Raw genomic sequence first — 21,884 nt, 5'->3', positions numbered from 1 at the left:
GAGCTTCACCCGAACTTTATGGCAACATCTCGCAACACGGAAGCTGTTTTCGGTGGCGTCCACTTCGTCGTCGACTCCGGAGGTTTTCTCCGTCTCCCCGGGGCCGGCGCGTCCCACTCAAAGGCCGAGCCTCAAGAAGGTGTCCTTTCGGCAGCAACCCTAAAGGCTTCGCCCAGAAGCACACGAGAGAGCAACCGGGAAAATCTCGACGCCGCGGCTGGACAAAGAAAGAGACGAAGGAGTTCGCACCGTGAAGAAGAAGGCCAAACAGCAGCCCACCCTCGATGCTATGACATGTCATCAATCAGAGGACGCACCCGTTCTCCACACCTCTCAGCTACAGCAGCACCTTGAAGCACCGTGTTATCTCCACTCTTATTTCGATCCTAAGGATGGTCGGGAAAAGTCCAACCATCTGCTAAGGAACCGCCGACACTTCCTTGAGATTCGGCAGTTCGCGACGATCTTAGAGCCGAAGCCACATCAAGAGTTCGCATAATGGAAGAGAAAGCAAGGTCCTATGGTCATCAGCCGCAGCCATATGTACCCGAACCATACGAGCCAATGGAAAAAGCGAGTACGAACCAGCCGAGGCATTCCCAAAGATTGCGTGGACAGATCAACATGATCCACAAAACCAGCTTTTCGAAAAGAGAAATCAAAAAGTTCTCCCGAGAAGTAAAATACGCGGAAGTTGCCATGGTTGATACGCCGGATTTTATTGATTGGTCAGATCAGAGCATCACCTTCAGCAGGGCGGATCACCCGAAGGCCGTCCCAAGGCCCGGTCACGCGGCCCTCGTCCTGGAAGCACAGATTGGAGGATACAATATGGGAAAAGTATTTATGGATGGTGGAAGCGGCTTAAACCTGTTATTCGCCAAAGACAATGAGGGCAATGGGTTTAACAGTCGACATGCTAAAAGAATCCGACACAGGGTTCCACGGCATTATACCGACTCGACCCGCCTACTCACTGGGAAAAACATCGTTGGACGTAGTCTTCGGCACGCCCAGTAATTTCAGGAAAGAAAGGATTGAGTTCGAGATAGTCGACTGGGAATCTCAGTACCACGCCATCCTCGGCAGACCTGCGTTTGCCAAATTCATGGCCGTGCCTCATTATGCATACCTGAAGCTAAAGATGCCAGGCAACAACGGGACCCCAATAACCGTTCACGGCAGCTTCGCTCGGTCGACAACCGCGACAGTGGAATTTCGAAGATCGCCTCGAAATTTGGAGCCAAGGAAGAACTCAACGCGATCGACGCCATTACGTATCACACGCAGCCACCAGCCGACAATCGAAACGCAAGATCCGATGAGTTCGATACTACAAAGGAAACCAAGAAACCGCAGTGCACCCAACCGATCCGAAGAAAACGGTCAACAACTCTGGCTGACCTAGATGTCGCATAGGAAAGCGCGCTCATCGAGTTCCTCCGTGAGCGCCGGGAGATATTTGCATGGGAACCATCCGACATGCCAGGTATCCCTGTGGAACTCGCCGAGCACGCCCTAAATGTTGACCCGACAGCCCAAGCCGCACAAGCTAGCCGATGCGACGATTCTCCGAACCCAAAAGAAGAGCAATTGGTGAAGAAGTTAATCGAGCTCCGCAAGGCGGGATTCATCCGAGAGCTTAAGGAATCTGAATGGGTGGCTAATCCAGCCATGGTGCCAAAAAAGGACACAACCGCCCTTCGCATGTGCATCGATTACACTAGCCTTAACAAACACCGCCCCAAAGATCATTTCCCATTGCCTCGAATAGATCGGATAGTCGATTCTACAGCCGGGTGCGATCGTCTCTCTTTCCTCGATGCGTACTGTACAACCAGATCAAACTGAAGAAGGAGGACCAGGAGTTAACCGCGTTCATCACTCCACACGGCGTTTTCTGCTACAACGTCATGACCTTCGGGTTAAAAAATGCAGGAGCTACTTATCAACGCTGCATGCAAGCTCGCTCGCGGAGCAGATTGGAAGAAACATTGAAGTCTACATCGACGATATCGTGGTGAAAACAAAGCACGCGGCCACACTCATCGATGACTTACGAGAGACCTTTGACAATCCGGACAGATACAAAATTAAGCTAAATCCCAAGAAGTGTTTCTTTGGAGTACCGTGAGGGCAAGTACTCGGATACTTGATATCAGCCAGAGGAATCGAGGCCAATCCCTTGAAGATCAAAGCTATTCTCGACATGGAGCCGCCAAAGAACCTCGCACCAAGTGCAGCACTAGGCAGCCGATTAGCAACGCTTAGCGTGTTTATCGCGAAGCTAGGAGAGAAAGCTTTGCCCTTCTACAACTTGATGAAAAAGTCGAAAAGTTCGAGTGGACAAAGGAAGCACAAGACTCCTTTGACAACCTGAAGAAAATCCTATCGACCTCCCCGTGCTCGTGACTCCGCGCGAAAAGGAGACACCGCCGATGTACATAGCCGCTACATCTCAAGTCTTCGCAGCGTTTTGGTTGTCGAGCGAGAAGAAGCAGTGGAGAGTTCATGGTGTGCAGAGGCCTGTTTACTACCTCGTTGAAGTACTCACCCCCGCAAGACAGCAGGTATCCTCATCACCGAGGTTGGCATATGCAGCATGGAGGTCGGCTCGCAAGCCGAGGCACTACTTCACGGAGCACCCGATCAAAGTTGTGAGCGAAGCTCCCCTGAAGAGCATAATGACCAATCCAGAAGCCACAGGTCGAGTGTCTCAATGGGCCATCGAGTTAGCGCCACACGACATAACTTACGTCAACCGAACGGCGGTAAAATCCCAAATCCTCCCGCATTTTGTGGCAGATTGGATCCAATCGCGTACACCAGCAACACCCGACATGTCGGGGTCATGGGTAATGTACTTTGATGGGTCAAAACGAAGCACGTGAGCAGAGGCAGGAGTGGTGCCGGTATCACCACAGGGAGATAAAATGAAGTATATACTGCGTATGAATTTCTCCCTACCGACAAACAACGAAGCGGAATACGAAGCGCCGCCGCACGGAATGAAAATGGAGAAGGCGTGTGGCGCTACGCGCCTAGAAATCTACGGAGATTCGAACTTGGTGGTCCAGCAGTCAATGAACTTGTGCGATGCAGTCAGCGACAACATGGTTGCTTATCGGCAACTGTATCAGAACATTGAGGCTAAATTCGAAGGATGCGAGCTTAAGCACATCGGTAGAGCCAGTAACAAGGAAGCCGTCACTTTGGCGAACATCGGGTTCACATGCTCCCCCATTCCAGATGGAGTTTTTTACGAAGTGATCACTCAAAGATCAATTAAAGAAAAACCGTCTGCAAAACCATCGGGTGAAGAACTAGAAAAAAGCTCATTGCAAAAACCTTCGGCTGAAGAATCTCCAGTCCTTTCTCCCGAGCAAGTTCTCCTCCTCGAGCCTCTATGGACCAAACCATTTTTAGCGTACCTGTCAAAACAAGAGCTGCCAGAAGACTCTGTGGAAGCTAAGCGAGTCGTTAGACGATCAAAGGCCTTTACAGTAATAAATGGTGAGCTTTACAAGCGCAAAGATCTCGGTGGATCTTCCGAGAGGTGCATCGCCATTGACGATGGAAAAGCACCGTTGCGCGAAATACATGAAGGGACCCGCGGGCATCATGCAGAAGCGTAGCCCTTGTGGCGAAAGCCTTTAGGGCAGGATTTTACTGGCCAACGGCAGCATCGGATGCCAGGGATCTAGTCATGAAGTGCGATGCGTGCCAACGTTTCTCGTCGAAACCACACGCTCCTGCAACGGATTTAATGACGATACCTTTGGCATGGCCGTTCGCTCAGTGGGGGACTTGATCAAGTTGGACCACCGCCAAGATCATCACCCGGAGGACACACGTACTTACCGGTTGCGACCGACAAATTCACTAAGTGGATCGAGGCAGTACCAGTGCGAAATCAAAAGGCTGAAACGGCGGTTCAATTCTTCAAAGGAATAACATGTCGATTTGGTATGCCCCCATAGCATCGTCACAGACAACGGTTCCAATTTCGATTCCGAGGAATTCAGGGGGGAATCAAACTGAAGTTCGCATCAGTCTCTCATCCACAGACCAACGGCCAGGTGGAAAGGATCAATGGTTTAATTGGGGATGGTTTAAAGAAACGCCTTAAAGGTGCAGCCGGAGCCTGGGTTGAAGAATTACCATCTGTGCTATGGAGCTTGCGTACCACCCCCAACAGGTCAACTCAATACACTCCGTTCTTCTTGGTGTACGAAGCCGAAGCAGTCCCTGCCACCGACGTCCGATTTGAAGCACCTCGAGTAACAGCAGTACACGTAGTCCTCCTCCAATATCGCGTTACAAGATGCCGTCGATCTCCTTGACGAAGCACGAGATATTGCCTTGGCAAGAACAACGGTCTACCAGCCAGCACCGAGGAATTATCACAACCGACGAATACGCACTGAAGTTTCAGTGTTGGAGATATGGTACTTCGGTTGAAGCAAAAAAGACCCTTGAAGCTAGAATCCCCATGGGAAGGACCATACATCGTCACCGAAGTGATACTGCAGAGGAGCCTATCGGCTCAAGAATCCGTAATCAGGAAAAGACGTCGAGAATCCATGGAACATCGCGCAATTGCGACGGTTTTATACATAGGATACGATTGTTCTTTTTTTCAATGGCCCATAAGGTTGTTTTGCATTATGAATAAAGATCTAATCAGATTTCTGTTACCCTTTTCCCTGCTTCAGGCTTTGGCACCCGAACGAAACGTTCGGAACCGCTTCCATCGGCTCTTACTCCCATCGGGAGCGTTGGCCTAACTCCCATCGGGAGCATTGGCCCAAATCCCATCGGGAGCGTTGGCCCAGAAAAAACGTGTTTACACGATGACATTAATTAAATACTCTCAGCGAGAGCTAAGATTAATGGCATACAAAAACAACCAATCCAAGCCTCGAAAATACGCGAGTGCTGCAGTCGATGGTTACATTAAAATAAGGCTCAAACAGATGCACCGTGTGACGAAGCCGAACTTTCGCATAAATTACATATCGACTTCGCAATAACATTGCATAAAATATAACGAAGTCGTCGAGTAAGCAGGTTGAACTGATCACTCAGCCGCACTCGACAATAAAGTATCAATCAAATAAACATAAGTGTACAGCGTACGCAGCAAACAGTCTTATGCGAAATACAATACTATTACGTTCATAATCGGGATCCCCGGTCCCAGTGGGCCTTCAGCTCCTTTTCCAGACATGACTCCATCCGAGAAACAATGGTGTGAGCAGGACCTCTGGCAACATCATAGTACTGGCCTAAATCCCTTTCAGTGTTTGCCACGGCTCTCAAGTCTAAAGATGGATGGCATGCCAATATTGAAGCAAAAGCAAGCTCAGCACCAGCTAGAAGCTCTTTCCGCACCAGCAGCCGAATCCTTTCTGGAGACTTGAATCGGGTGAACAATCCAGAAAAAGTATCGGGTGCCTGATCCAGAGGAAACAAGGTGTGCCAAACCATCGTAAGAAGGGCATAGTATTTGTCAAAGTAATAGTGTGCCTTCATCACCCGGTACTTGAACTTCGCCATGATGACGGCCTTCGGACGATGCAGCCATAAACCATGTGTTGGGTGTGCAACATCGGTCATCGCCTCAACCTCGTCATGAATTTTTCTGTCCTCTTCAGCCTGCGTCCGAAGCCACGACCGAAAAGGAACGAATGTGAGAACATTCAAGCCGTACCTAGAATCGAAGGCAGGCTAACACTCACAGTTCAAACTTTTGGTAGCAACATGAAGACCATCAAGAGCGTATTGTTCAATGGCAGTCGCTATTTCTCCCTTCTTCTTCACCAAGGCAGCCATTGCACGAAGGGAAGTAATATCTTTATTTAAACTAGACACCTGGTCACGTAACTGACGAACAAGGCCTGATTCATCATTACCCGAAGGATTCGAAAAGAGCTCGGCACGGGAAGAGGATGAGGGAATCTGCAACATGTCCTCACTTCAGACCAAGCATTAATATAAAAAAGAAACTCCCATCGGGAGCATTGAGTGCACATCATACAGGCAAAAGGATGTTTGGCAACAAAGCCGAATTTAAAAAGAATTACGAAAGTATCATGTACAACAACAGTTTAAGGATTAGCCGACGTTGAACCAGGGGCTGACTCAGGAGCAGTGCTCGGCTTGTGCTTCAGCCACCAACTTCGAAGCCGGTTAGCGCAAGTTATTGCCGATCTCTTGAAAGGCTCAAGGTCGACTAGATGATTTTCATCATCAACGTGCAGCGCTTTAGAGAACTCTTCCAATTCCGACCCCATCCCGTGGCCCATAAGCAACCGGAAAGTAAGAACCGCACCAATCGAGCGGCTGCGACGTTTCAGCATCCTCTATAGGTTCGGAGGGATCAACAAGGAAGGCTTCAGCCATCTCATCAAGAGTCTTGTCCAACTTCGCCTTAGGGAAGATCATCGAGTATAACTTCGACGAGTGCTCCCTTGGACTTCGCAATAATCCGAGGATCCGGACATTTGACTCAGCAAGCAAGTGACAAGGCGTCGCCGTAGAATCTTCCCGAAGCTGGTGGCGTCGGCCGACGCTTAAATTAGCGGTCTCGAAAAGAGAGTATTAGTAATCAATGGAGAAAGCATCAAGAAAGGGACGGAGCACCGTAAGGATTTCTACCCAATAAATCCTTGATGGATTCACGGAGGACACCCTCCTTCTCATCAATCGCAGCCCGCCGCCGCACGCCCGGCATCTTGGTCATCCTTCATTTGACGCTTCAAGCCGATTCACTTCTTCCTTCAACAAGGCATTCTCACTTTTGGCATCGGCAGCAAGCCGGTTGGCTTCGACCACCTGATCAGCCGAAGATTTGACGGCCTTCCGAAGTTGGGAGTTTTCGGCTTCGAGGCGAGTAAACTGTTCCGCAAAGTCTGCTACAGCATCGACTGTAGCATAAATTGGCTGCAGCCAGGAAAGAGTCAAGAGGAGTTAGGTGATGGAAATTCAGCAAAGCTTGACAAATTAAAGTACTTACGTGATCACGGCCAGCCGGCAGGGTGGGAGCATCATCGGAAGGAATAACTCTCGACACTGGGACCTTCTCTACTCCCGTTCGGGATGGAGGTGTCGACTTGGCAGGAGAAGGGTTCGATTCCTTAGCCGATGCTACTCTTTCAGAGGCTAGTTTAGCCCTCTTTGCAAGAGGAACATCGTCATCGTCATCGGTAGAGCTGTTCAAGTATGGCGAGTAGTTAGTATACAAGGTGACAAGAAACAAAAGTAGCAAAGAGTATAAATGCTCACAGGTCCAGATCATCTTCGTCCACGAAGAAACTTGTTGAACCCTTCTTAGCAGGAGGAGGCGAAGCAGCTTCGTCGGCATCATCATATCCTTCCGAAGAACTTGATTCAGCCGAAGCGATAAGATCATCATGTACCTGCTTGCGACGTTTGCTCCTGAAGAAGGCGTCATCTTCAGCAGTTTCCTCCTCTCGGACATCGCTGTCCTCAAGGGCATGCTGAGCATCCTCGGTTCCCTCAGAATCGTCATCATCGTCTTCTAATACCACTCCACTCTCGGGTGAAGGAGGATAACATTGGGCGACAGCGGGGACCTGCGGAAGGATAGAAAACATGAAAGGCATAAAAAAAGGGGGGGTAATGATAGTAAATGGAACGATAAGGTTACCTCGGACGGAAGATGCTTGAAATCATAAGGAGGGCGCGCCGATGTCAGGACAATGGTGTCCTTGGTGCTGAGGCATGTCAGGCGACGAACTTCGTTCTGAAGCTCATTTGCCGACAGGTCGGCGCAGTTGACCCTTGACTTGTCGTTTTTGCCGTGAAAAGCCACAGCCTAGTGAGGGCGAGACATCAGCCGGCTGCACTCGACGTTGTAGGAAAACTGAAACTACTTCAGTACCACACATCGTCATGCCTCCTGAATTCTTCAAAGTGACAATTTGCTTGAAAAGCTCGTCGGCTATCGCCTTTTCTTCGGGAGAAAGGGCGTTGTTCCAAGACTTCTTTTTGTGAGCCACCAAGACATCGTCAAAAGGAGGGAGATTTGAACGCCGCCCGTAAACGACAGTGGTCCCGAAGGTAGAACCATTTGTTGCGCCAGCCCTGGACGGATTCCTTCATCGGATAGTCGAAGTAATCGACCTCCTTCCTGACAACAAAGCCAACGCCACCAACAACGGGGGGGCCATTGCTATCATTGTGACGCTTCACATAGAAAATTTTCCTCCAAAGGCCCCAGCGAGGCTCAATGCCGAGGAAAGCTTCACAAACGGTGACAAAAATGGAAAGGTGGAGGATGGAATTTGGGGTCAGCTGCCAGAGCTGAATCCCATAGAAGAAAAGAAGGGAGCGAAGGAACTCGTGCGCCGGAAGAGAGAGGCCACGAAACAGAAAAACGACGAACATGACGGTGAAGCCCTTTGGGGGACTCGGGCGAGAAACCTGACCTGGGAGACGAACGTCATCCTCAGATGCGGAGATGAAGCCGAGGGCGCGAAGTTTGTTGATGTCACGGTTGGTGATGGCAGAAGCGCTCCAGTCGCGGCTAACTTTGGCCGCCTCCGATGTGCTGCCACTCTTCTTTTTGCCCATGGTGAACGAAGCTTTTGATGAGAAGGCGGAAGAGCAGGAGGCTTGAAGGAGAAGATGAGCAGTGAACGGGGTAAAAGGTAAAAAGAAAGGAGGCTCCCTATTTATCTCGAAAGAATTTAGGCACAGACGTGGCCATAACTCCACAAAGCATCGTGGGGAGGGGAGCAGATCTGACTGTACACGTGGCAAGAGTGGAACCGGCGGCCCATTATTCCCACGACGCGCGAAAAATGAGGAGACGCCTCGATCGCCGCGCGTGCACTAGTTAAGACCTAAAAACTGCCCGCGCAGAACTAGGGTGGGCCCGTTAGGCCAAGTCCCATCAATTGGCCCACAGCAGTTACACGTCAAGACAAATCCCGTCAATTGGCCCACAACTATGACGTCATAATTTGGAAGCATTCGAAGGAAACATGAAAAGTTGTCGGATGAAGGACTTGAGTCTACGCCCGGCTGCAGACATCCGCACCTAGACTCGGGGGCTACTCCCATCGAGAGCGCTGACGCGCACCCGATAAAATGAAGACTCGACAGAATGAACAGTCGAAGGAAGAAGGTTTGAGTCTGCACTCAGTTACAAGCGCTTGCACCCAGACACTCGGGGGCTACACTCCCATCGGGAGTGCGGCGTGCACCCGATAGAAGTTTTTTGCACTCCAGGATCATGCCCGGGGACTTGATTCTGTGTAGGGTAACGTTGTTTTGCCATCGGCAGTTAACCAAACAGCAGTTGGGCACGTTACTCATTATCCTTTGCATAAACGAAAATTTATCGAATGACCTATGAAGACCTGTGGAAAACATCGGCAGAGGAGAATATTCGAGTGGTACAACTTGAGTCTACGCACGGACTGCGAGCATCCGTACCTAGACTCGGGGGCTACTCCCATCGGGAGCGCTAACGCGAAGACAGAGCAGATTCAAGATGAACAAGGACAATGAAGGAGAAGAACATTAGGAGAAAACATGCTTTAGTCTCTACCCGAACTATTTTCGGCTAGACACTCGGGGGCTACTGACGTGGGCACTACCCTTCGGGTAACCCACATTACCCTATCCTGTATTGACTAATTGGAGGCCCATGAAGACACCTGAAGGCGAGATGGGCCACCAGGACGACGCACCAGAAGGTTCCTTGACGGGCAAGACAAGGAAGCGATCGAACAAGGAAAGATCGGATCTAAAACTACTGTAAACCTAGTCGTACTCGGTGAGACCTTTTGAGACCTGGCCTCCTATATAAAGGCCAGGAGAGGGGCTGCCGAGGGACACAATCAATCTTAACCATCTTAGCCAGAGAAAGCTTAGAGCTAGGGCATCTTAGCAATAGCCATCTCGACGAGATCTCAGCTGAACTATCCGGCACCCCATTGTAACCCATTATCATCATAATCAAGAATCGGACAGGCGGGACGTAAGGGTTTTACCTCATCGAGGGCCCCGAACCTGGGTAAATCGCTCTCCCCGCTTGTCTGTGAACCGATGACTCGTGTCAGCTTACAGGATTCCGTCAATCCTAAGCCCCTATCGGAGGGCATTGGCGAGGAGTACCCTCGACATCCGACACCCTGCCGGAGAGGGGAATCATCTCCCGGAGGTCTCTTCATCACCATGATCGCCTCCGGATCGATGTGTGAGTAGTTCACCCCTGGACTATGGGTCCATAGCAGTAGCTAGATGGTTGTCTTCTCCTCTTGTGCTATCATGTTAGATCTTGTGAGCTGCCTATCATGATCAAGATCGTCTATTTGTAATGCTACATGTTGTGTTTGTTGGGATTCGATGAATATGGAATACTATGTCAAGTTGATTATCAATCTATCATATATGTGTTGTTTATGTTCTTGCATGCTCTCCGTTGCTAGTAGAGGCTCTGGCCAAGTTGATACTTGTGACTCCAAGAGGGAGTATTTATGCTCGATAGTGGGTTCATGCCTCCATTGAATCTGGGACAGTGACAGAAAGTTCTAAGGTTGTGGATGTGCTGTTGCCACTAGGGATAAAACATCAATGCTTTGTCTAAGGATATTTGTGTTGATTACATTACACACCATACTTAATGAAATTGTCTGTTGTTTGCAACTTAATACTGGAAGGGGTTCGGATGATAACCTGCAGGTGGACTTTTTAGGCATAGATGCATGCTGGATAGCGGTCTATGTACTTTGTCGTAATGCCCTGATTAAATCTCATAGTACTCATCGTGATATATGTATGTGCATTGTTATGCCTTCTTTATTTGTCAATTGCCCAACTGTAATTTGTTCACCCAACATGCTATTTCTTATCGGAGAGACACCACTAGTGAACTGTGGACCCTGGTCCATTCTTTACATCTGAAATAAAATCTACTTCAAACTCTGTTCTTTACTGTTCTTCGCAAACAAATATCATCTTCCACACTATACATTTAATCCTTTGTTTACAGCAAACCGGTGAGATTGACAACCTCACTGTTACGTTGGGGCAAAGTACTTTGATTGTGTTGTGCAGATTTCACGGTGGCGCCGGAATCCCTGGTGTTGCACTGCACTACACTCCGCCACCAACGACCTTCACGTGATCCTTGACTCCTACTGCTTCGATAAACCTTGGTTTCTTACTGAGGGAAATTTGCTGCTGTATGCATCACACCTTCCACTTGGGGTTCCCAACGGGCGTGTGCTTTACGCGTCATCAGGCACCACACGTAAGTGACATACCTATTGGTGTAAAAACTCGGGCACCACATGTAAGTGACAGACTTGGCTTTCGGCGGCCGAGGGTGTGTCGCCCCGGTGCCGCCCTGGGGAGCAACACGGGAGCGGTTTCCGGGAAATGAGAGTGCTTCAACCGAAAGAGGTAAAGCACTAGCTTGTAATACACACATTCTTCAATTATTCCATGATTGGGTACGTGTATCATGCATGTTGAGATAGGTTTTTTTTAGCCTTTATAAGTTTCTTTTCGGGCAAGCTTTATCAGTTATATGGAACTACAATGATGGTACGTGAAAATATAGAGCTGTGAGAGACGCATAGCTAGATTAGAAAACAGGTTCATGCACCCTTCACGAGCCAATGCGGCGCAAAGCTAAAAGGAGATTCTTTTAACTAGAAGTACATACATATAAAAAATGGTTCATGCATCTGTGATGTCAACTAATACGACAAGCAAAGATCTTGAGCTGCATATGCTGCGTTGCAACCAATTGGCGCCCTAATACTTCAAAGATCATGCAAAAGAAGACAAGAATCTGAAGCGCTTAGAGGGAGCGCTTCTTTTCTAGAATCTGAAGGGTATACCAAGTTCTTATGCGGCTAATCCGGCAAAGACAGACAGCGACATGTGCACCAAAATGCAAGGAAGAAACTCGATCGGCCTAGGAAGTAGAGAACTGAACTGGACAAGAATAATCATGAAAGGGAGCTTGGTGCTAGTTATACAGGAATGGCCTTTTTGCAAAGGTTGATGTGGAATTAGTTCTATGAAAGGAATAACCTGGAACCATTCTTGCGAATCAATCATGGACATGATCTTTTTTTCTGCACAACTGGATGATGTGGCGGTTAAAGTGAAAGTGGTAATATATTCATTTCTCTCATATTCCTTCCGTTACCTGAAGTTGCAACCAACGGCGGAGCTAGGAAATACACACAGCGGGGGCCGAGCTTTGAGTATATATTTTTTGAAACTAAAAAAATAGACTCAAAGTTCGCCCCTTTGCTGTGTGTATTTCCTGGCTCCGCCATTAGTTGCAACTTCAGATAATAAAACTTGAAGATGAAAAAGCATGTACTAAATATATGGATGGTAATATTAGGCGTAACAAAATATGTAATACTAATATACCTCATTAAGTATTGTTAACATAAACATCGACAGAAGTGGTGACATGGAAGAAAATATAGAATTGGATGACGTGAATTCAGTCGAATGGCACGCGATGTGTCTCTTTTACTCATCAACAATTTAACCCGTCGCGAACTCCATTGGGGTCTCTGTCTCAATGTATATTAGTAAGCTATCTTTTAGAAATTTATTTTCAATTTTTATTCTGAAGCCTTATTTTAATGGGTTTCATTGCCAAAAATGCAAATTTTATTACAAGATTCCTGGTGTGCTTCAAATCAAAGAAGATAGAAATGGCTGGGTCCTTGCTGTGCAAATCTTGTACCTGTGTTAATTTCCTGATGTGCTCCAAATCAAAGAAGATACAAATGGCTGGGTTAATCCCCTGCTGGTCCTGCCTCCGCCAATGGTTGCAACAACAACAACCATTCTCTAAAGGTCCCGTGAAGCGTCAAAAACCCTCGAGCATGATTACTGTCGATGTAGTGACTTACAGCGACATGTGCAACTACTAGTAAGCGATTGTACGGACTGAACCATTGTACATAAGATTTCATCCCGACAAAATAAAATGTCGCTATATACTGGCAAACTAGGGAGATGTTCCATGTTCATGTGTTTTTTGAACAACCATGCTCATGCAGAATAAAAGAAGCACCAAAGAAAGAAAAAAACACATCCTTATCCTTTGTTGGAGAAAGTATCTCCATAGTGGCGCACATAGAAGATGCTGATTAGGTTTGAGAAACAAGCTAAAATTAGTAAGGGGAAAGATGATATAGATTTGAGAAGGTGATCAGGAGAATGTCAACTGATATTATTTTAGTATAAATGTTAGGTAACAACCCGAACAAAATGTATGTTAGCTTCATAATCATTAGTGTTATTTTGATGGGACTCAATCCGACATGGGTATATTAGAGAACCTTAAAACTTCAAACCAAAAAAAACAAAAGAAATGATATTGCATTCTTCCTATTGCATTGTTAGAGAGAAGTGGCGGTGTACCATTGCTTAATCAGGTTAATTATTGCATATATTAATGCATGACCTAGCATGGCTGCGCTATAAATCTACGCAATGATTGATGACTACATCCAGTGTCTTATATTTGTAATTTTAAACACTATTATGTACTATTAAACACACACACTTTCATCCAAGTTCTATTTTTATGAAAAAAATTATAAAAGAATGCAAAACTACCACATGTTTTACTCTTGTGCAGCTCCTCGGTTTGCGGGATATTCTTTCGCACTAATAAATGAGAGTTGGCGGTGGTTCGAACTAAACATGTAGACCAATTCTCACGCCTAAGTCATGTCTGTGAACAAACCCTGCTTTGCAAAGCTAAACATGCCTTATAATTGATAAGATTGATACTAAGCAATTTCACATGTATTTCCAAAATAAACCATGTGTTAGAATTGATAAGGTCAAAATTTGAAAACTCTAGGTATACAAGTGGAAAGCCATATGCATGCCAAATTAGCTAGTTCTAATTTTCTATTACATTTACTTAGATTTGATTTGGCCTCCAACTACTCTACTGACATGTCAATAATTTTTAAAAATTGACATATTCCATACTTGTTATGGGCTACACTATGTCATGAATACTTTCAGAAAAGAAAACATTAATATGAAACCAAAGATGACATTAATTAGCATGTATATGGCTTTCTTAATTGGTAATAAGAGCATGTACATATGGCAGGGAAGACACCCCTTCTCTTAAGAGTCCACGTTGTCTAGAGAAGACAATATATGTAAGTGATATAATGCATTATCTTTTATTGTCATCCCTAACAAAAAATGAGAATAAATTAATTTTTATTATAAAATTGTGTTGCTAAGGGAAGACAAATAGTACGATGGAGAAAATAACCTTCTTCTATTTCGCAAGAAATCATCCCTTAGCTAACGGAAGATAACCTTTTCTTTCTGGATCCTCTCTCTTCCAAGTTCCAACTAATCAAAAATCTGACATGGCAAGTGTAAGGGAAGAATGAAGGCACCCATTATACACACTCTAATAAATCGAGATAATTCCACTCTTTTTTGCTTGCATTTTTTTGCTGGATCTTAAAGAACATAATTGGATTTTTATCATTACCATTGTTCAATTTTACCTGCTCCAAAAGGATGTCATCTTTAACAGCTTACGTTATACATGGTGTACGGTTAACTACCGATATTAGTCATAAGTAGGTAAAGTTACATTGAATGATGCTTATTTGTTTTTGCTGATTTCTTGCCACGTAGAGAAAAATTGTAAGAAAAGGAAACATCACACAATTGCTTCCACCAAATAAATAAGAAACAAGTTAATCTATGATTCCATACGCAATTTAGTTTTTATCCTGTAGCAACGGCACGATTATTATGACTCTCTAATCTGGTTCTGCCCACGTGTTCTTTGAAAGGTCATGTATCGATTTTGTTTATTTTTTTGTACTTCCTAAGTGAAAGAACACACTTGTTATTTCTTTCTTGTGGCAACATAAGGTTGTGTGTTTGTGTGTTAGTCCAAGCTAGTTGAGTTAGGACGTAATAACTCCACTTGTTAGAAAAACAAAAAAGGAGAGAGTAGGGTTTACTTGCCACGCAATGAGGCCTTTCGATCTAGTTAGAGCATCTCCAACAGACGCTCTAAATTGCGACTAAAAAAAACGTCGATTTAGCGCGCCGAAGGTAAAAAACAGCGCTCCAACAGATGCTGTAAAACGGAGCGCGCGGAAAAAAATTTAGCGCACGCGCTGTATTGCGCTATCTTGTGCGGCAAATATACTGCCCCGGTTGCAGCGCGCTGCAAAGTCCAATTCACGCGCGACGCTCGCGCGGACGGAGGCGCCGCTGGTTGGCGTGGATGTGCCGCCATGGCTTGGTCTGCCCCCGCCTAGCCTTGCTTCGATGGCATGAACTCCGCTGGCCGCCGCGCCCCGGAGCTCCGCCTCGCCCTGCACCAGCTCGACGACGGCGAGGGTTGCCCGCATCTGCCTTGCTCCCTGCGCGCCCGCCGCCTCGCCCTGCCGGAGCTCCGTCTCGCCCTGCTCCAGCTCGACGATGGCGAGGGCTGCCTGCACCTCGCATTGCTCCCCGCGCGCCCGCCGCCTCGCCTGCCGGGAGCTCCGCCTCCCCTGCTCCAGCTCGACTACGGCGAGGGCTGCCCGCACCTCGTCTTGCTCCCCGTGCGCCCGCCGCCTCGCCCTGCTCCAGCTTGATGGCGAGGACGGGACATCGGCGCCGATGATGCCGCACAGCTAGCTACCTAGCTACCTTGCAACAGCGTCGATTTGATTTCTTGCAACAGCACAGCGGCGGGTAGTACCGTCTCGATTTGATCTGTTGCAATAGCGTCGAGAGCGGTTCCAGTAGATCAGCTAGCTTCCTTGAGGTTGATCTCACGATTGATTTGTTCTGATTTGTTCTTGTGAAGAGGGCAGGTGCGCTTGTACTGGAATCACACGGATTTAGAAATTGTGTTGATTTTCAGTCTATTTGTTTGGTCCTGTTTGATCTTCTTTTGATACATATATGTGGAAAAAGGTGTTTTTGGCGCTGTATTTTAACGCGCCTGGTAAAGCGCTGCGCGACGCGCGCTGCAAAATACAGCATCCGGTGAAGCTGTTGCCTGCGTCGCGCTCTAAAAGTGGATACAGCGCGCTGCAAACCGATTTTACAGCGTCAAATTTTAGAGCCTCTGTTGGAGATGCTCTTAAGAGCTACTTGAGCTAGGTCGTCATAAGAATGTACATTGTGCCCGGCTGCCGCGCGCTCAGGCTGAGCCAGCCTGCGAGTGCACGGACCATCGGAAGCCGCGGTGTGAACGCTAGGAGGACGAGACGCGGCCGCAAAGGTTGAAAAGGGGCGGCGGAATTGATTGAACGGCGCCGGCGGTGGAGCCGAAAGCTTTGAATCAACTGAAGACGATACAACGTGGATAAAGGTGCAGAGAGGGACGTACGTGTGCGTGCCGGCGCTACAGGAGTAGATCGAGCGAGGAAGAATATTGCTGTCCGGCACGAACGACAGTTGAATTAATGGATGCAAGACTCCAAGTCGAGCGAGCGGCTCAAGTCGAGAGATGAAATGTTTGACGCTTTGACTAGCTAGGTGCCACTCACCGCTGCGTGTCATGCATGCATGTACCTGGTAGCCTGGTTCAAGTGCCAAACTGAAAAGAGAAAAGGGGCCTGTTTGCCTGATATGGTCAATGTGGCCTCGCCAAGTCGCCACGGCGCCACTTGGTGGTGTGGCCGAGCTGGTCTCGGTCCGGCCGGCGCCAATCCTATCATGCATCTTTTCTTTTTCAAAAGCATCACTGAAATCTCACTACCTACTGCTCCTACTAGCTTTAGCTACACATAATGCTGGGGAAGTGACCGAGCTAGCGAGTTTTGTTAGATATTTTTCTGCTGAATAGTCGTTGTAGGTGTAGTATCTGGTAGCAGTTCCGAACGGATGGAGTACAGGATAGACGGTTTAACTTTTTTTTGTGTGAATTATATGTCGTTTATATCCGTACTAATCTAGATTTCATTATCCAAAATATATCTTACAATTTGACACTACTAGGAAAAGGCTTATAGCCGCACTCCTTACCGCCGGCAAATACGATTTGAAGATGCCGGCGGTAATGCCTTCCAGGGGGGCCTAACCCTACCGCCGGCGAGATTGAAAGGATGGCGCCGGGGGTGTGTCCATTACCGCCGGCGAGTTGGGCATGAAGGTGCCGGCGATATAATTGGCCACGGGTCCCAATTGGGCCTGGCCTTACCGCCGGCGATTTGGGCCGAAAAACGCCGGGGGTAGCAGGCCTTATCGCTGGCAAACCCAAACCGAGGATGCCGGGGGTAACGGTTGGGCCACCTAGCCTGCACTTACCGCCGGCGTTTGCGGGCCGTAGGTGCTGGCGGTAATGGGCCGTAAGTTGGTTTTTAAAACAAAGTATAAATGTGTTGTGAGCAAAAACACAACAAAAAGGGGTTATTTAATCGCAGCTGTGCAGATTCGAACTGCAGATGTGCTAGGTGGGGGAAAGAGGAGCAAACCGCTGTGGTAGTGAGTCAGGTTTGATTCATCACAGGTCTTTGAGAACAAATACCAAAAAAAATTACCCCCGGCAAATGCACACTTTCCGCCGGCGGTATGTCGAGTGGGCCCACCTGTAAGCGACGGACACGTTACTGCCGGCGTTTGCACCAAATCGCCGGGGGTAAGTCGACTAGGACTTAGCCAAAAAAATCCCCCCGTCCCCAAATCCCCAAATCCCACCGCAACACATCTCCCCTGCCGCTGCCTCTCCCCTGCCGCCGTCGATCCGCCACCTGCTGCCGTCGCCCTCCACCGCAGGTGCGTCCCCTCTCCCCTCTCTCCCTCTCTCCCCTCTCGCCCGCCCCCCACTTGTAAGCTAACCCTCGTCGCCTCGTCGCCTGCCACAGCTAGCTTCCGCCGTCGCCGTTGTCCCACGGCTCTGGGGCTGCTGCTGCCGACACAAGACCGTCGTCACCGCATGTGTGAGGCCCCATCTCCATCGATCCGCGACCTGCCGCCGTCGCTGCCGCCGCCCTCCGCTGCAGGTCTGCCCCCTCTCTCCTCCCTCCCTCTCTCTCCCCTCTCCCCTCTCGCATTACGCCCCTGTCCAGAGAGTAGCATTTGATTACATCTAGAGGGTGTGCTACATCTAAAAAAACACATGCTGTACAAATTCACAATTGCTGGATGATTTGCTGTACGCAAGCTCACAGATGCTTGCTGCGACTACTGCAGATCACTCCCTCTGATAACTGAAATATACAATTGTTTGCTAAATTTTCAATACTGATAACTGAAATATACAATTGTTTGCTCAATTTTCAAGATTGTTTGCTAAATTTTCAATACTGATAACTGAAATATACAACTTTGTCTACTGGTAACTGACATACTTTGTTTTACTGACATACTGTGTGAATGAAATGCAAGGAATATACTACTTTGTTTGCTAAATCAAGAGGGTGCGTGTTGTAACCACTAATACAAATGCATCCATTAAGTAGAAATAGATGAAAGACACAATGATAGCATGAATAATGGAGCTCGTCCTTGCAGAATAAATAGCTTCACTCGTTCATACATATACATCATGCAAAAATATATTAGGAACAAACCCGAGGATACAATTTGTTAGAAAAAATTACAGAGACAGTAACAAGAACTGTTTTATCACAGCAACTACATTTGATTACAATTGTTCCTATGTCGGCCTATTTTCTGTAATTTGTTTGAGGATAAACAAACTGAACTGGAGCATCAAAAGTATGCTTAGTTTTAATTGTCACCCATTATTGCAGCTTTGAGATAATGATGCTGTGAACAACAAAATGCTATTCTGGTAGTCCAGATATGCTTAGCTTTGAGATATGCTAGATAAAGATGAATTATTCAGCATATGCAGTTATGTTTCCATACTCTGTGATTGCCTTTTGATGATGGTGGTAGACCTGAGCATATGCAGGAGGCTGGCAGGTCATTGCTATATTATCCAGAAAACAAATCTGGAATGAAAAGTTGTGTGAAATGTCTCTGCAGGTACATTGAGTACCAATGTTTCGCCGGAATGTCGATGAACTTCCGTTTCGACAGAGGAGGGATATGTAGGACCCCTTTCGTCGTGATGATGCTTGTCGCCACCGCCTCTCTAGTTTACTATGTCATTGTTGTTTAGCTAGGTCGTCGACTGGACTTACATGTGTTTGTGTAATATGTGCTACTTCGAGTCGCGATGTTTGAACAATATGGTCAACTATCTACTATCTAAACTTGTGTTATTGATGCATGCATGTTATAAACATTTGGGACTTTCTATATAACCGTGTATCTGTGTATCTAGCTGTAATTCTAGTAATAATTGTGTTACTGATTGATGTGTGTATTCCTGTGTATGTACTGTGTATTCTGGTGTGTATACAGTACATTTCAAGATTTATTTTTTTTAATCCTGTGATCAATACCACCGGCGCTCCTAAATTCTACCCCTGGCGAAATTGGAATCGCCAGCGGTACAACACATTACCCCTGGCAAATTGGGAAGGTGCCGGTGCTAAGCTAGTACCGCCGGCGAGTTGAGCAAAGCGCCGGGGATAACTGCCACTTACCACCGGCGATTTGGAAAACGCCGGCGATAAGGGGTTACCACCGGCGAGGAGGTCGCCGGCGAACACGAAAACGCCGGCGGTAAGGGTTTCTGGTGCGCCGGCGGCAGTGCAATTCCTAGTAGTGTGAAATGCATGGGGTTATTTTAGAAATAAACATCTAATATTAAGTGGAATGATGCAACCGGCTGCGTGCCGGTTGGCTACGTCGATCTCGTAAGTGTTAAAATATAATAATATTACCTACACTACTGGAAAATCGCTCATCAATACCGGTTTCAGAGGGCCTTTTGTACCGGTACAAACGGTTCGGTACAAAAGCCCCCCCCCCCCCTTTGGTACCGGTTCCTTACGAACCGGTATTAAAGGCACCTCCACGTGGGCACGCAGGAGAGCGCAGGGCGAGGGAGCTTTGGTACCGGTTTGTAATACGAACCGGTACCAAGGTTGGCAGCCGCGGCAGGGAAAACGCATAAATCTCTGCCGCGGCAGAGAATTCAGGGTTTAGGGTTTTAGGAGGGGTTTAGGGGTATCAGACCGTTTCATATCGCGTCGATGTGCCTCATCAGTTCATACTTTTGGTTTAGTTGACTAGTGCATCAATCCTCATATTTCCTTTGTTAGGGATTGTAAGATCACCGAGCTTTTTTTAAATCTTTTGGGATTATAAGGCTTCTTTGAGTTATTGTCCTCTCTTGCTCAATGCATGCTCTTTTCTTCCCCCCATATACACTAATACTTGTGAAACCATTGGCGCATGCAGTAATTAATGTGGAAAAGTTATGGATTTTCTTTCTCATGACGAATTGACCCCCTTGTCTCATAATCCCGAACGGAGGGAGTACCTCCATTCTCAAATAAGTGTTGTAATCTTAAATACATATGATGTATCCGTACACACCTATTTTAGAACGGATGAAGCATATGCTATCAGAATCAAGAAATCTCAAATTTAAGACCCTGCTCAAACAATATTAACAAAAAATTGACCTACAACAAACCCAAGCTAAGCAATACAATAGACTAGATATGAGAAAAATGCTGAAATATAAATATATTGCTACATCTCTTTTCTATTAGTTCGAATTTTTAGTTGAGTTAGCTAGTGCATTAAACATAGTGGATCCGCACACATGTTGCACGTTTTCGCTAGCAGCACATTCTTGATCTAATAGTGCACGGAGACGGAGTTTTACGGCCGCTACGGTTGAACTTAATGGCCGGCCGGCCGGCCGCTCTGGATCTCTCATCTGTTCAACCGTAGCCATCGACGGAGAGCACGCCAGACCGATCTCTCCGCTCTAGCACGGAGCACCCATAATAGCCACAATAAACGTACGAAAATGGAGGAGGTGCATCCAATTCCAATCCACCCATCGCGATCGCTGTATCTCACGTATCATGGGCGTGAAATCGACGTATCCTTCCTTCGCCCGTCCCGGCCGTGAATCTCCACGATCGAGTGAGTATCCCCGGCCCTCCCTATCTGTTTATGCTAGATTTAGGTCACGGAGCTCAAGGACCTCACTACCTCAAGAACATGCATGCATGGTCCGATGGACGTCGAGATAGATAGGAGTGGGTAGGAGACGACTAGACTAGACGGTGGCCCACGTGGAGGAGACAGATATTCGAGACAGCGCAGGCGTGCGTCCACGCGCGCGCTTCTGGCCCTGCCATGGGCCCGTAGGTCCACCTACAGATAAGCTCGATCGCCTCGGTTTGTATAGAACCTGTACCACTTCCACTTGCCGCGCCGCGTGCGTACGTACGAGTACTACGTAGACGTGCACGTGCAGGCGTGCTGGCCTTTCCCCTCTCCCTAGTTTAGGGTTGCCTAGACACATCCAACACCGGCCGACGCGCGCGCACACGTTATTCATCTTCCTCTCCTCACTACAGGAATGGACGGCAGCCCCCGGCGTATGGCGTCAGCGTTTAGGTCCCTCGGCATAGACAATATTGCCGTCGGTGTAGCCCGGCCCTCGGCGTAGCACGCTACGCCGACAGCAAAACCGTCGGCATACAAATTTTAAAATTTGAATTTTCTTTTTTTCCAAAAAAAATTAAAAAAATTTCGGAAAAAATATTTTTTTTCTATATGCCGACTAGAGTTTTAAAATTTTTAAAATTTTAATTTTTTTACACCGTTTTTTTACTTGTTTATCTTTCACCATACACTTTTAATTCTAAGTACACTTAATCTTAGGTCAAATTACAATCATGGTTAAACTTCCCAGTCGGTCACCAATCCTCACACTACTCCAACCTCTTAACTTCTTGGTTCCATTCGGATGAGCTTCCCTTAAAAAATTGACA

General features: G+C 47.2%; 1 long non-coding RNA gene across 1 annotated transcript; it reads left to right on the top strand.

The window, feature by feature from the left end:
- The first annotated feature begins 17,904 nt into the window (after nt 1-17,904).
- On the top strand, nt 17,905-19,337 carry LOC124676137. The gene is made up of 2 exons (XR_006993532.1): nt 17,905-18,011; nt 19,003-19,337. It is a non-coding gene; the product is annotated as an uncharacterized LOC124676137 (long non-coding RNA).
- Nucleotides 19,338-21,884: the final 2,547 nt, after the last annotated feature.

The sequence above is a fragment of the Lolium rigidum genome, chromosome 7 (assembly GCF_022539505.1).
Source record: "Lolium rigidum isolate FL_2022 chromosome 7, APGP_CSIRO_Lrig_0.1, whole genome shotgun sequence".
Lineage (NCBI taxonomy): Eukaryota > Viridiplantae > Streptophyta > Magnoliopsida > Poales > Poaceae > Lolium > Lolium rigidum.
This window is presented reverse-complemented; position numbering and strand designations above follow the sequence as displayed.